The sequence below is a fragment of the Melanerpes formicivorus genome, unplaced genomic scaffold (assembly GCF_026170545.1).
Source record: "Melanerpes formicivorus ecotype bairdi unplaced genomic scaffold, bMelFor1.0.p_v2 SCAF_3, whole genome shotgun sequence".
Lineage (NCBI taxonomy): Eukaryota > Metazoa > Chordata > Aves > Piciformes > Picidae > Melanerpes > Melanerpes formicivorus.
Genome location: NW_027142355.1, coordinates 2,904,296 through 2,916,822, shown reverse-complemented (window position 1 = coordinate 2,916,822; position 12,527 = coordinate 2,904,296). Strand labels below are relative to the sequence as shown.

General features: G+C 42.9%; 1 protein-coding gene across 1 annotated transcript in view; it reads right to left on the bottom strand.

The window, feature by feature from the left end:
* Positions 1-795, bottom strand: part of KCND2 (potassium voltage-gated channel subfamily D member 2) — a 345,592-nt gene extending 344,797 nt beyond the window's left edge. Inside the window, exon 1 of the mRNA XM_068165028.1 lies at positions 475-795. The gene's annotated coding sequence lies outside the window, so the exon portion shown is untranslated. The remainder of the gene's footprint in view (positions 1-474) is intronic.
* Between the last annotated feature and the right edge of the window lie 11,732 nt (positions 796-12,527).

Below are 12,527 nucleotides of genomic sequence, written 5' to 3'. Positions count from 1 at the left end.
AGGGCAGAGGGGCGCCGGGGAAGGGGGCGCCGGGAGGGGGGAGCACCTCAGAGGAAGGAAGAGGGCGGAGGGGAGTCTCCCCGGGATGGGACGTCGGTTCACGGACAAGGGCTCTCCAGAGGGAGGAGAGCTGGGTCGGGCAAAGCCTCGGGGGCTGTGGCAGTGATAGGAGCGGAGGCTTTGGAAGCACCGAAGGTGGGATCCCTGGAGCATCCTCGAGTGCGCCCGAGCGGGCGACGAAGGGCGAAGCCGGGGAAAGCTGGCGTTGGAGTGGGAGCGTAGCAGGGGCTCCCTGGCGACGGGGGAGGCCGGGGCGGGCGGGGGCCCCCGAGACGGGCGCGGGGCTGGGGCGCGGGGTTCTGTAACGGGTCGGCGGTGTACCATCCGTACCCCCAGCTCTGCTTCCTTCATCTAGCCCCTTCCCCCGACTCGGCTATCGCATCCCTCCCGACGTGCCCAGCCTGCGGCACCTACCTGTGAAAGTCTGGCGAGCGCGCTCAGTTGCATAGAGACTTTTGGAAATACGGGCTCTGGCGCTAGATCTCCGCGCCCCGCCGGGAACGGCGGGGAAGTAGTTGCTCCTGAGAAAGCCTGATCGCATCCAAAGGGACATGGATAATAAGGCTTTCCCCCACCCCCACCCCCCTCCGCCACCACCGAGTGCCAAGCAACAAGTTCAAGGGGTGGGTGGGGGGAGAAAAACAACGTAATCGCGCCTGGCAACTCGGCGGAGCACGTCTTTTCGGGGCGCGGATCCTGCGGCGCGGGGCTGCCGTCAGCCGCGGCTGCGGCCGCTGCCCCTGCCGCGGGGCTGCCGCGGGCTGCGGGCGGCAGTGGCGAGGCCGTGCCGCGGCCAAGGGCGGGGGGGTGCTTCCCGCTGCCTCCCCCGCGGCGGGCGGGCCATGCTGCCCTGCCGCGCCGCCGCCCGCGGACGAGGGGCGCAGGGGCGGGCGGCGGCGGAGGAGAGTACGGGGCGGGTGGAAGAGGAGGACATCGTTCCGCGGGAGGAACAAAGGGGCTGCGGCCGGCTGCGCTGGCGGCAGCAGGGCAAGCGGGGAGCGCTTGTGGAGGTGCTTGTGTCTGTGTGTGCGGGTGTGTGCCTCTGCGAGGCCGGGATCGAGCGGTCCAGCCTCCGCCGGCAGCGCCGCACAGACCCTCCGGAGTTAGCGATGTTGCGGGTTGGGATCGGGCGCCAGAGATGGCTTAGGTGAGGCATTTAGGGAATTTCTCGGGAGCGCTGTCGCCTTTCAGGGGAGAGGGGGATGATTTACTGGCGGGGGTGGGGGGGGGCGGGGGGGGGAGGGCGTGTGTAGGGGGTATGAAATGCGTGGGAGTGAAGTGTGCCGACGCTCCTCTCAACCCGCCCCGAGCCACTCCGGAGTTCTCGCTGTAATATCCAAATGGCTCTTACCAGCTTTGAGAAAGGCGAGAGAGCTGGGACGGGTATGGGAGCCTTTTCCTCCTCTCCTTTCCGCTCCCAGGCAAAGCTGTCCCCCCTTGTCCCGTCGCTAGATGGCGTGTGGATGACGGGAAGTGAGCTCCGCGCTGGGGTGCCACAGAGGGGCCCCCAGCACCCTGCCGGCTGCTCGGCCGCGCGCGGGCCCGCCCCGCTCCGCTCCTGCCCGCCGCGGAGGAGGTGGTTGCTCCGCGGCACTTGCGGTTGGAACGGGCGCGTAGTTCCTCGAGCTCTGTCGGCCGCTAAGATACATACGAGGAACTGTTTGTATTTTTTAATTAAGACTCTGAAAACACTGGCTGTCCTTCTCACCGGGCTCGCAGCAAGATAGCGAAAGGTATTGCTCCATCTAATGCACGTTTGTTTCGTTTGAGTTACAGAGTAGATAGGATCCTTAATACTTGAAGATCATCTGTCTTGGCCTCCTATTCCAATAATCTATTTATGCCAAAGGAACTCGAAACAAAAGTAAACCAAATATATACTGTAGTTCGAGAGTTTACTGTTTTCTCTATTTTAATAATATGCTCAACTTTGTTATATATTCTCTTTTAAGTTCCCATGAAAAAGATGAACACTCTCAGTACTGTGGTCTCTATAATCTGTTCCTACAAGAGATACCTGAAAGCATGGACTGAAGAGGTTTCAAAATGTTTAATTCTTTAAACATGCCAAACTTAGGAAAGCTTGTGATGATAAGCAATAACTTATGTCAAATAAAATAATTCATAAAATAAAATATGTGTTCCGTGGTTTTACTTAAGTTACTTTTTTGTTGCTTTGTTGTGTATGGGTTGGTTTTGGGTTTTTTTCCCCTAAGTCAAATGTTGAGTGCATTATATCATAGAACCATGGAGTCACTTAAGTTGGAAAATACCTTTAAGATCATAGAATTTTATAAATTGAGCTCCCAATGGTGTGGATATTCTTCTCCCATCTGAAAAATTAGGGGCTTGTATTTGGTGTTGCAAAAAGACAGTCCTGCAGCAATTAATAAAGCTCAATTTATGATCCTGCCAGTTTAGCACTGAGACAATAATATGAAACTTCCGTTCCTGACAAATAATCAAAAGGGGTTTCATTTTCAGCTATAGATTTTTTTTCTTAAAATCAATAACAGCTTTCATTTCTTAACATGCCTACCTTTACAGAAAGCAGTTCCTGCTTACAGATGCTTTTTTTTCTTTGCAGTTTTTCCGGAATGGAACTCTTCACTTGCAACAAATGGCTTTCCTTCTGTGTAGAGATGAGAATAGGTTCCATTTAAGACTCACTTGGATTCTTGTTGCAATATCAAAGTTTCAGATTTCATCAGGGAACAGAAAAGACACCAAATAAACCCTATACATTTGGACAAGTGGATATCAGGTAGTGTTGTAAGATTGTGCCTGTTAAATCTCAGGTTTGAAAGCAGGCTACATTAAAAGTCTTTTCTGACACCATTGACCATTTGGAAAAACTGGTCACCTCAGTTTCAGAAACTCTAGTTTGGAAAGAAAAGACAAAGAGTATACTCTGTTACCTTCCTATTCTAACAAAGTCCATTAATACACTACTGAGAAGTGATGACCAGGAGCTCAAACAGCTCGTGCCTTGACTTTAGTGCCCAGAAACTGTCTGGCTGCAGTATTCCTTTCTTTGTACATTTCAGAAAGGCTAAATTCTTGTATGTAAAGTGTACCTAAATAATCAGTTCTTCTGAAGTCAAAATCCTGCCTGTGACATCAGAATTAGCTACCAAGAGATTGGTGTGATGTGAGAGAGGGTATTATTACTTCAAGTAGGAATTAAGTAGCAGAGACTCAGAGAAAAATCCTGTTTTCAAGAGAAGAAAATAAATGCTAGTAATTGTAGAAAAAGAAGAAAAAGGTACTAAGGGGAATGCGCAAAGGCCTCTAATATGAGCTATTTCTTAATTCTTTCCAAAGTCATGAGGCACAAAGAACTCTAAGGATTAAAGAAGATAACAGCTATGATGTGGAAGTTTATATTACAGCATTTAATTTTTTTCTTTAATATTTTAGAAGTATTTAGAATGTTAAACCCAAGATTTTTCTTTACAAGCTGAATGCATCCCCTCTAGTATTAAGCCAGTGGTCTTTCCTAGTGAGAAAAGAATGCTACAAATATTTCAAGCCACACTGTAAGCCTTAACTTCAAGATTCCACTACAGCATCTAACTTTTTATTTTTCTTCCTTTTCAGTCTAGAAGATAATTTCAAAATTTCTGCGTTTTTGTCCAATCAATGCAAGGGCATCTTTCTTTTCTCCTTCCTTCCTTCCTTCCTTCCTTCCTTCCTTCCTTCCTTCCTTCCTTCCTTCCTTCCTTCCTTCCTTCCTTCCTTCCTTCCTTCCGAATTCCTTCCTTCCGAATTCCTTCCTTCCGAATTCCTTCCTTTCTTTCTTTCCTTCCTTCCTTCCTTCCTTCCTTCCTTCCTTCCTTCCTTCCTTCCTTCCTTCCTTCCTTCCGAATTCCGAATTCCGAATTCCTTCCTTCCTTCCGAATTCCTTCCTTCCGAATTCCTTCCTTCCTTCCAAATTCCTTCCTTCCTTCCTTCCGAATTCCTTCCTTCCGAATTCCTTCCTTCCGAATTCCTTCCTTCCTTCCGAATTCCTTCCTTCCGAATTCCTTCCTTCCTTCCGAATTCCTTCCTTCCTTCCTTCCGAATTCCTTCCTTCCGAATTCCGAATTCCTTCCTTCCTTCCGAATTCCTTCCTTCCGAATTCCTTCCTTCCTTCCGAATTCCTTCCTTCCTTCCTTCCGAATTCCTTCCTTCCGAATTCCTTCCTTCCGAATTCCTTCCTTCCTTCCGAATTCCTTCCTTCCGAATTCCTTCCTTCCTTCCGAATTCCTTCCTTCCTTCCTTCCGAATTCCTTCCTTCCGAATTCCTTCCTTCCTTCCTTCCTTCCTTCCTTCCTTCCTTCCTTCCTTCCTTCCTTCCTTCCTTCCGAATTCCTTCCTTCCGAATTCCTTCCTTCCGAATTCCTTCCTTCCTTCCGAATTCCTTCCTTCCTTCCTTCCTTCCTTCCGAATTCCTTCCTTTCATTGAAATTCCTTCCTTCTTTCTCCCATCTGTATTCATTCCTTAAGAGTTCCTTCCCTACAAATTCCTTCCTTCCTTACAAATTCCTTCCTCCTTTCTTTCCATCTGAATTCCTTCTGAATTCCTTCCTTCCAAATTCATTCTGAATTCCTTCATTCTGAATGCCTTCCTTCCTTCCAAATTCCTTCCTTCCTCTTCTCAGTCTAAGCAAAAGATTTTGGAGGTTTGGTATTTTGTTTTGAGGATTTTTTTTGTTCCAATAGACAGAACAATCTGAGACCTAAGCAGAAAAGGTCTAATATAAGGATTTCTAGAGTGCTGATCATGGCCCCACAGAAGAACTGGGTCACAAGATTAAGAATGTGTTTTGCAGAGGAAAATGTTTGATTCTATAATGCAGGTAAGAGAACTAATACTTTGGTTGACCATGCAGTCAACACAAATATATATCTTCATAGTCTACACTCTCCTGGCTTTCGTAGATTTGTCTTGTCTAAATCTATCTGGGTTTTGTACTATGGGCCAGACAGAATAAGTGGGAGGCTTTAGAGAGGGGCACAATTTTCCAAAGACAAAAAAGTCATCTTTGTGGGAGTTTGCTAAAATAGGCTTAGGTCACTGCGCAGTGCAACTGCTTGTCATCTTTCTTTCTATATGGAGAAATGGATTGCTGTGGACTTTAAAAAAAAAAATGACCTCTCACTGGTCAAGGTTTAAGACATACTGTGGGGAACCACAGAATGTGCACCATTTCTTTTAAATTCTGAGGACAATTTGAGAGTTAGTATAGCCATCATTAACCTAAAAAAAGGACAATTATTTCTGTGGAAAATATTTTTTCTGCATTTATTACAGATGTAGTGGATGGAAGAGAGAGGCAGAGATGTCAGCACTGTGATTGCTTTTTTTCTTAGAGTGAGGTTTAGTCAGTACTTGGAATCATCTCAAGAAATCCTCACATGCTTCCAAGTAACAGGCTTATTTGATCTCAAATATTTGCACTTTTTCTGCTCTAAACCAACAAATAGTGTTTTAGTAATGATATATGTTTTTCTTGATGTACAAAAGAGTATATAAAAGATTAATTCTATTAAGCTATGTATTAGTCAGTTTTAGCCCTGGGAATTTCTATTCACATTAGTGATATTTTACCCATCAATGAAATGGTAAAGAAAAACTTACAAACTTCAGATAAATAAATATTTATCATTTTGAATTGCTGCTCTGACTCATGTAGTATCTTCAAAGGAATAATTGTTTCATCAATACAATAAGGCCAAATTTTAACCAGTTTAGCCTTAGACATCTGTACTACTCACCCTGACTTTGTAGAGTAAACTGAGAGAAACAACTCCAATCAGTCCTATCTCCAATTACAGTGTATGTAAGCAGGTATCTGCTGACTATAAAAGGTAGGCTGGGATGACTGTGGTCCCTATGATAGGAGTCTTAGACACTTAAAATTAGGCAGGATGTTCCTGAGACTGGGAGCCTGAGCCAGTCTGCTAAATCAGTAAAAAAGCTACCCTAGACTTCAAGAGTCTTTAAGTTCACATTCTTTGAAAGAGAAATGAAGACTGAATTAATGTAGAAAACTAATTAACCTCTAGAGTTTATACTCCTGATTTCACTGAAGTACTATGGAAAGTCTTCTTTGACAAGGATGCCTTGTTGAACTTACTCTGTGTCTTGGTAGCCCCATTTCTAATCACATGTAGAATCTCCAGTATCAAAAGATACTCACCTTTTAAGTCCAGGAGGACTGAGAAATAAAAGAAAAAGAAAAAAAACCAACAGTCAAAAAACCCAAACCCACCAACAAACAGAAAACTGGAAACAACAACAACAAAACCACAAAGAAACCCTCTCAGGATGTATAGCTTGGATGGGAAACACTGTCTCCTCATACTGAAGTGTAAGGTGCTATTGAAGTATTTAGTTATGACTAATCTGCATCAGTGCACGACAGCATGCCACTTCCGCTGGTGGGTTCTTTCAGGTGTGTAGAGTTTGGTACTTCTCTTTGCCCTGTTTCTGTGCATTGATTCTCTGTCATGAGTCTCATTGTTTGCTTGAGCCATTGGGTAAAATATGTATCAGGCATGATTTAAACTATATCATCTAAACTGGTTCTTGACAACCAGTGCACATAAAGACTATATTGATGCAGGCAGACAGTATCTCCAGAATTATCAGTCCATGATTCTGTCATGATCATTCCTTCATATATTCCTTCTTGGTTCAGGAGAAAGCTTGGACTGAAATGTATCAAAACATAAATAAAATTTACGAGTCCATGTCATTGTAGTTAGTGCACTGAATCCTACTTTACCTATTAAACCAAAATTATTCAGTAAATTCCCCAGGAAAGGGTAAATAAGATGGGAATCTCAGTTTCAACAAGAAAGGAATCTGCCTGGGAATGTTTTTCAAAGAGAGCTGCAAGATCTGCTAAACAACTGATTGATTCACAGAAAGTAACACTGAAAGGGACATCATCAGCTTGTGGTCTGCTGTAGCCACAGATGAGGCAGACTCCACCAAGGTGGTTACAAAGTCTTGGGAGGCACATTTGCACAATCTTGGGAGACCTGAGCCTTTCAATTTTCAAATCAAGTTATTTTTCTTCTCAAGTGTCCACGAAAAGGGTCAAGGTAAAAACTAAGTTAGTTTACATTTCAGTAGCTTCCAGATTCAAAGATTATGAAGAACATTGCAGAAGAAACATTTTCCTCATTCTCTTAAGGTTTTAAGCTTCTTACTCCAAGCCATCCAAAGCCCTACAAGTCTTGTCCATTTATTTACAACTTTACTTGGCAACAGTTACCTGATCAGTGAAGTTATGAAATCTTTGCTCAGTGGAATTATGAAACCTTTGTTGTGTTGGGATGATACCCAATAGAATATAGGCCTAATATTACCTCAATAAAACATGGAAAAGTTTTGGTTTGTTTTGGGTTTTTTTGGGTTTGCTTCTCTTTTAATTAAGATGGGCAATATAGCTAAAAATTTTGAAATTGTGGTAAATTAGTGGAAAATGCATATAAGCATTTCAAATGTGGTAAAACTAATGCTTTTTTCAGGCATACCCATTCTGATTTTTTTTACCTCCATCTTGGTAATGGATTTTCTCAATGAAATGTGATGCCCTTTATTTTTTTTAGGCTTCTTATATACATATTTTGCTAACATACCTTTATCTGTTTGCTGCACTTGGGAAGCTGTTTGCCTCATAGGCAACAAATTGCATGGTAAAATTATTTATCAGCCTAAATATTACTGCATTTTTTCCCCCTTCCCAGTGTTTGACTAAATTTTCTTTTAATTTTTACTCTATAACATACGTACTCACAGCATCACAATCTTTCAATCTGTGTCCAAACTTTGACATTTAAAATATACTCCTTTGTATTCCAGGAAATGTGGGGTTTGGATGTCAGCCACACTCTTCCTTTCCTGCAAAAACCTTACTACAATCAGTGGCTCCTTGCCTAATTACACCCATCTCTCTTATACTGTGAATCCTTTCTAATACTGCTTTGTTACTAGATTGGCTCTGCTATTCCGTACCTTACATGGAGGGTACCCAAAGAGGCTCCAACTGAGAGCAATTGTATCCTACTGTCTCGGTCCGGAGAGGGAAAGAGACTTGGTTCTTTTGAATATTCCCGTGTTATGAAATTAGAGGCACAAACGAGCCCAAAATATCAACAGCCCTCGAGGCTATTTATTACACAAATAAAGTGGATGGATCAGAAGGGGAGAGAGAGAAAATAGAGAAGGAGAGGGAGGGAGAGAGAAGAGGAGAGGAATTATATTACCACACCCCTCACCCCCAAGACACTTTGAGTCTGTGGAGGAAAGGTGCTGCAGCTTTGGATGTAGAGGAGATGTCCTTATTGGCTGTGTTGTTCTCTGAGCAGCCTCTTCAGCTCCAGGAGTTGCAGCAGGCAGAACTCAGGACATGGAGAGAGGGTTCCTCATGATCTGCTTCTTCCAGGCTACATGGTGATGTCTCTGTCCTGGTATTCTCTGTTTTTTCTTCAGAGCAGCATTGCCCCAGTATTTTCCTTCTGTGTTTTCCTTCTTCTAAGCCAGTAGTTGCTCAGATCTTTTATACAGTTTTTAGGTATGTATATTCCAGAGAGTATTGATTGGCCTCTGCCCATTTCCAGGCCAGCTGCAATCTGGTGAGCAATTGTTATCTATGCATCTTCCCGAGAGTCATTCCGATGGCTCTACCAAATACACATCAGCTATTGTCTGGGCAAGCAGCAAAGGTGATTTTATCTTTGTTGAGTCACATCAGGAGAGACAAGATTTAGTTTCTCATACCTACCCATTTTTAATAACTGATTTCTGTTCCAGCAAAGCTTCCACCATTTTGAGTGTCAGTGGCTTTATAGGAATCCAATATGAAAAGTATTAATATATGGAAAAATATAGTTAATAGAAGCAACATGTCATTCACCAGCACAAACAAACATTTGTCAGGAATGACTAGATTGAATCGAGTTATTATCTAGCATTACAAATTACTTTGTTAGTCCAGCCAGCTTGTAGCAAATGAAGAAACCTGAGGTCAAACAGACCAGCATGAAGCCAGTGACTTCAAACCTGAGAATATCTGGTAAGCTGCCTGTGGGGGCACTTGCTGTGCCTGCAGTTGCTAATAGCCCTTGTACCATTGTTCAGAACAGGAAATAGAAACCCTCTTTCATGTTAATGATTGCTTTCTAATTGCATAAACAGAAAGCAGTCCTTTACAGCAAGCCACTTCTCCAGTTTAGGGAGCAAATACAATTTTTTTTGGTGATCCTGGTGGCATTGTTGTGGTGAGTCCAAGCTCCCAACAGGAAGAAAAGATGAAACAAAAAGTCTTGGAGTCTACTGACAAAAGTGAAACATTACCTATTTTAAGTGTTTGCATTAATTTTAGATATCAAGCTGGGAAAAAAAAAAAAAAAAATCAGAAAAGCTGTAATTATTTTCCTAACAGCTAAACTGAGTTTTATTTCCCTGGAACATAAGAGGCTAGAGGAGTGGATAGTTAAGAAATCCTGAGAAACATGTTAATTAGAGTTGATGTTATGCTATTAGTGAATGTCATCTGGACCTTGAAGTCATAAAGTCAAGAAGTTATCAGTCACAAAATCCAGAAATTAGAAGTGTCCAAAATTTACTGGTCACGGTGCTCTACATGATTCCAAATGAAGTATGTCACAGAGATTTAACTTCATCACAATGTTAAACAAATATTTTATTGCTCAAGAAACAATACTTCACTTGAAGGGCAGTTTTCAGCACAGATTATTCAGTTGTAAGTTATGCTGCTAAGACAATCTGACAACTTGAACAAAATTATTGCTGTCCAGGTTAAAAGAAGTATGTGTCAGTTAAATCATACTTGCTTTAGAAGAAGGCTGTGGCTTTGTTTAGTAATTAAAAACATTGTTTTGCTGTAATATCATTGTCCATAAACCAAATGGGAAGAAAATATGTAATTTAAATGTCAATCTGTTGAAAGTAAGTAAGATAATAAGGAACAAAATTGCCACAATGCCAGATCTTTTGTTTCCTTCTGATTATGTAGCATTACTTAGTTACTTGAAAGAACATGTAGATAATTACAGAATCACAGAATCACCAAGGTTGGAAGAGCCCTCAAAGATCATCAAGTCCAACCTGTCACCACAGACCTCATGACTAAACCGTGGCACCAAGTGGACGTCCAATCCCCTCTTAAACACATCCAGGGATGGTGACTCCACCACCTCCCTGGGCAGCACATTCCGATGGCTAATGATTCTTTCTGTGAAGAACTTTCTCCTGCCCTCGAGCCTAAACTTCCCCTGGTGCAGCTTGAGACTGTGTCCTCTTGTTCTGGTGCTGGTTGCCTGAGAGAAGAGACCAACCCCCTCCTGGCTAATAGCACTAAAACCCTCAAGACTACAGCAATTATCGTCCAGATATTTGACATACACCATGTTAATTTAAAATACATACATGCATACATACATAAATACCAAATAAAAAATCTGTTCAATCTAACTCACATTAAAGCAAAAGAAAGCAGAGGGGAGAAACACCAAGCAGTAGTAAAGTTTCTGTAAATAACTTGAAACCACTTCTAGAGCTCAGGATTCCAGGATCAATGAAAGTTCTGTCATGGGTCAAAGTCCATTTGCAGCTTCTGCTTTGCTCTCATCAGCCTCTGCAAAGCTGTCATATAATTCACAGTTTGGTCATCTAATTTTATCTATTATACTGAATGGAAATGTTGTCTAGATGGGGCATCAGTCCATCCAAACCCCATATCATCCTCTTCTAATTCATCCCCCAGTTATAGCAATTAGGACAGAAGATAACAAGCATGGAAAGCTTTTTCTCAAAAATGAATAGTACTCTGTGCACATAACTAATGATGTCTGGTTTCCCTCCTGTCCAAGACAGGGTGATCTCATTAGCCTCTTTCGTAGCAAATAATAATAGGGTGTCTTTTCTCCATCCACTTCCCAGTTCTCATAAAATTATAAAAGTTGCTCATCTTTAGGATCTTTAGACCTCTAAAATGATATTGAAGAATTACTGTGAGTTTGACAGGCAGTCTGACACACAAAGTGATTCCATTGCCTCAATTTTGGGAATTTACTCAATTACCTAGAACATCATGCTACAAATTGCCGTCTCGCTCTTCATTTTGATATGCTAATTCTGATAATATCTAGCCATCTTATTATAGAAAAGAGATCTGAACATACCCTTTTCCACTCTTTTTATTGTAGACTTCCACATCTTATCCCTGTAGGTGAAACTCTGGTTACACCTATCAGTTACAAGGAGTAGCATAAAGTTTGTCCTTATCTGGTCACCATCCCCCTGAACTACAACAAAGTCTAGTCATGAGGTCGGTGGTGACAGGTTGGATTTGACGGTCTTTGAGGTCTCTTCCAAAATTGGTGATACTGTGATACTGGGGACAACACCCCAGAATTCTGCATCTTTTGCGAAGATGCCAACTTAAAAAGTTGCATCTGCTAGCCAGATGTGTGTAGATCAGCAGCTGCTTTAGTAGAATATTCCCTCCTTAGACCCTAGTCCATGCCCTGTAGCTTGTGCGGATGTCGGAAAACAATTCATTAATAGACTTGTGTGTGTATGTGCATGTCTATATGCAGTGAAGGTTTAAGAGAATGTTAGCATAAAACCCAAACACATTATAGGTTATTCATTATCACAATGATAGGAACAAGATAGAAGTTGTTGGGAGGTGGTCTCTTCTCCCAGGCAGCCAGCCCCAGAACAAGAGGACACAGTCTCAAGCTATGTCAGGAGAGGTTTAGGCTGGATGTTAGGAAGAAGTTCTTCATAGAATGAGTGATTGGCCATTGGAATGGGATGCCTGGGGAAGTTGTGGAGTCATCATCACTGAAGGTGTTTAGGAAGAGACTGGATGGGGTGCTTGGTGCCATGTTTTAGTTGATTAGATGGTGCTGGATGATAGCTTGGATTCCATGATCACAAAGGTCTTTTCCAACCTGGTTATTTCTATTCTATTCTATTCTATTCTATTCTATTCTATTCTATTCTATTCTATTCTATTCTATTCTATTCTCACTACCTGCGATCCTGGGAGGTCCCTCCCCAGCCTTCTTGTGGCCCCCTTCGGATACTGGAGGGCCGCAATGGGGTTGCCTCGGGGCCTTCTCTTCTCCAGACTGAACAGCCCCACTTGAAAGGCTTTTGTCCACTTTGAGCTCCCCCAGGGGCATGTTGTTTATTCTTAAAGTCACTAAGCCCTAGACACACTCTGGGAGTTCCTGCCTGGCTGTTCCCTGCCACAGGGAAGCTTTCACCTACATTTTGACTGCCTCTTGCTCATGGTTTTGGTTAGTTATGTTTTAATAATTTCTATTAAGAAAGGCAAGAAAGAACAGGTCTGGTGAGGAGCAGCTGAGGGAACTGGGGTTGTTTGGTTGAGAGAAAAGAAGGCTGAGAGGAGATCTCATTGCTCTCTGCAGCTACC